This window comes from Durio zibethinus, unplaced genomic scaffold (genome assembly GCF_047325235.1).
Source record: "Durio zibethinus cultivar Kanyao isolate XHJ-2024 unplaced genomic scaffold, ASM4732523v1 HiC_scaffold_316, whole genome shotgun sequence".
Taxonomy (NCBI): Eukaryota; Viridiplantae; Streptophyta; class Magnoliopsida; order Malvales; family Malvaceae; genus Durio; species Durio zibethinus.
In genome coordinates this window covers 52,501-55,446 of record NW_028322939.1, presented here as the reverse complement: position 1 = coordinate 55,446, position 2,946 = coordinate 52,501, and the positions used below count along the sequence as shown (strand labels likewise).

Genomic DNA, 2,946 nt, shown 5'->3' with positions numbered 1-2,946 from the left:
ACTATTTTATTAGTCTTCATTTCGAAATTCTTGGATTCTAGTGGAGTAATGTATTCTATGAATAATACCCTTTCAATCAAAATCAAACAAACATTTCAATAATTCCCATGTTCGTATTTCGAAAGTAAAAGGGATACGGATGATAGGCAATTTATTAAAAAAAAAAAAGAATTCTTCCTAAATTTTCTATTTTGATGAACCAGCTCTTACCAGAGTTATATATGGACAATGAGGGACAAGGAACCCCCCCCCCTTTTTTTTTTCTGTATTTGTTTGTTTTTATTTCCTTCCCTCTTTACTGTTACTGTTCAAAGAGAAAAAAAGTAGTTCTTTTATTTAATAAGATCTTGCCTTAGTGTAGTCACATATTGCACACTTACCCCCTGTTTTATTTATTATTTTAGGAATTTTATTTATGCCATGCTTTATTGACTCATTTCATATCATGGATCAAAGAAAAGAAGTTAAATTAAAAATCGGTTCCATGAAATGAAAGAATTAGAAAATCGTAAGACTTGCCTTTCAATTATTTCAGATTGATTGAAATCAACACAAATAAAATAGATCAAGCGAAGAAATAAAATTGAGATACTATGTACATTACATATATTTCATTACATATATTTAATTGATATCGACATGTATGAAGATACATATTGTAGATTCATCTATATTAAGCTTGTATCTTTATACATTACAATAATAGATATGGATAGTATGGTAGAAAGATTCATATTTTTTTTCTACCATACTATCGAGTTTGATAGGATACTGCTGATTCTAGTCCATTCATTTTATTTAATTTATTTAAGACGTGAAATTGGAATCCTTTTTTTCTTAAATCCTTGATAAAAAGTCAAGTTTCATTCAAATTAATCACTTTGACTGACAGTTTTTACGTATATTATAAGTAAAAAGGCGGTAGGAACTAGAATGAACAGCGCTGTAGCAATAAATGCGAGAATATTTACTTCCATAATTTCATTGTTTTTTTTACTTCGCAATAACTCGGGATTTAATCCCATAGAGATGATAAATTTGTCGCTTGTAAATTCAATGCGATGACTTACATTTCAATGACATCGAATCGGATCAATATCATGAATAACAATATCTAAGCTATCAAATCGATTCACCGTCGAGAATTGAATAGTATAACATAGGAAGCTCTTTTATCCACACCGAATACAAAATTGGATTCCTGGCCCAATCAAAAGAATTCCTTTCCTTTATTTCTATATATTCTTTTCCACTCTTTCTTTTCGATAATCTACCGCCTTCCTTGTACAATCATCTGATGATGTATCATCTGACTGCTTTTCCACTTTCACCGTTTACAAATAGTTTACAAATAAACCCCAACAAAAAATGGAAAGGAAAAAATAAATAAAAAAGGCTATCCTTGGGAATGAAATTCTTTCATTTGTATTCCCTTTCACAGAAAATGGAGGGATCAATTGATGTATTTTTTTTTTATTGTATCCGTCGGGACTGACGGGGCTCGAACCCGCAGCTTCCGCCTTGACAGGGCGGTGCTCTGACCAATTGAACTACAATCCCAGGGCAATAAAGAAAAGTGTACAGCATAGATATTCTTATGATTTCATTCAAGCCATTTTCTATTTAAATTTTAGATTCGAATCGCCGTGTTGTAACAAACAAAGGCGCGAGTGATATATTGATATCCATACGGGTATGCGCTTTAGTGAGAGCAACGCGGATTACTAGTTACTAGTAATCCTTTCGTTATTGCCAAATCGATCGATAATCAATTTTAAAATGAAAAAAAAAAAAGAGTCTTTTTTCTTTACTTTACTCTTTCTTTTCATTAAACTTTATACTTAATGATCCTGATATGAATCTAGATCATTATCAAGGTCAGAATTTATGGGAACAAATAAATAGAACAAATAAAAAACAAATAGCGGTAGGGATGGATATATCAGAAAATTGGACTTTTTTTATTCTTCCCTAATTTTTTTGTTTGGCTTTTCTGGAAAACAAAATACAAAAAAATGGGCATTTTATGTTATGGCGGATCAGCGAATTATTGGGCCGAGCTGGATTTGAACCAGCGTAGACATATTGCCAACGAATTTACAGTCCGTCCCCATTAACCGCTCGGGCATCGACCCAGGAAGAATCAATTATAGGTTTATTGATAATCCATGATCAACTTCCTTTCGTAGTACCCTACCCCCAGGGGAAGTCGAATCCCCGCTGCCTCCTTGAAAGAGAGATGTCCTGAACCGCTAGACGATGGGGGCATATTTGCCTGACCGACATCATACTATGCTCATAGTATGAACAGTTTTTTGAAATTGTCAATATAATGGAATGATATGACTAGATCCGAAAGCTTTTTCCATCTTTTATGATTTTCCATTTTTGATTCATGATTTATACTCATAAATCATTCATTTGAATCGCCACTCTATTCTATATAGAAATAAATTAGATATAGAAATAAATTAGATAAATTCAATCTATTATATTATTATATTATATAAATCGATATTATAAAAAGAAACTAGATTATATTAATAATACAAAGTATAAGATCCTTTCGGGAAGTGATTGGTCTGACATAAACATAAAAAGGGGAGTTAAACTTCATTTCTTCCACTTTCATTCTTCATTTCTTCCACTTTCATTCATTGATTCACTCATTATTAAGATTAAGACGAGACAGGCGTATTTCTATCTCACACTAAGCCAGGAAATTAACAAAAAGTAAATCTGGAATTTTGGGAAGAGGGAGCAAGAAGTTATCGAAAATTATGTGTGTTTTTTTTTTTTTCTAAAAATTGGGTTCGGTGGACAAAGCAAATCTCTTCATCACATGTTTCGATAAAATATATTGGATCCATGTCGAATTGCTAAGGTACATCTATTAATCAAATCAAATAAATGAATTTCGTTCTGTTCTGATAAGCCAATTATGAT

At 31.7% G+C, this 2,946-nt stretch overlaps 2 non-coding genes across 2 annotated transcripts; both read right to left on the bottom strand.

Annotated features, from left to right (window-relative positions):
- Window positions 1-1,486: 1,486 nt before the first annotated feature.
- On the bottom strand, window positions 1,487-1,560 carry TRNAD-GUC (transfer RNA aspartic acid (anticodon GUC)). The gene has a single exon. It is a non-coding gene; the product is annotated as a tRNA-Asp (tRNA).
- A 491-nt stretch (window positions 1,561-2,051) lies between these two features.
- TRNAY-GUA (transfer RNA tyrosine (anticodon GUA)) lies at window positions 2,052-2,135 on the bottom strand. Its single transcript has one exon. It is a non-coding gene; the product is annotated as a tRNA-Tyr (tRNA).
- Window positions 2,136-2,946: the final 811 nt, after the last annotated feature.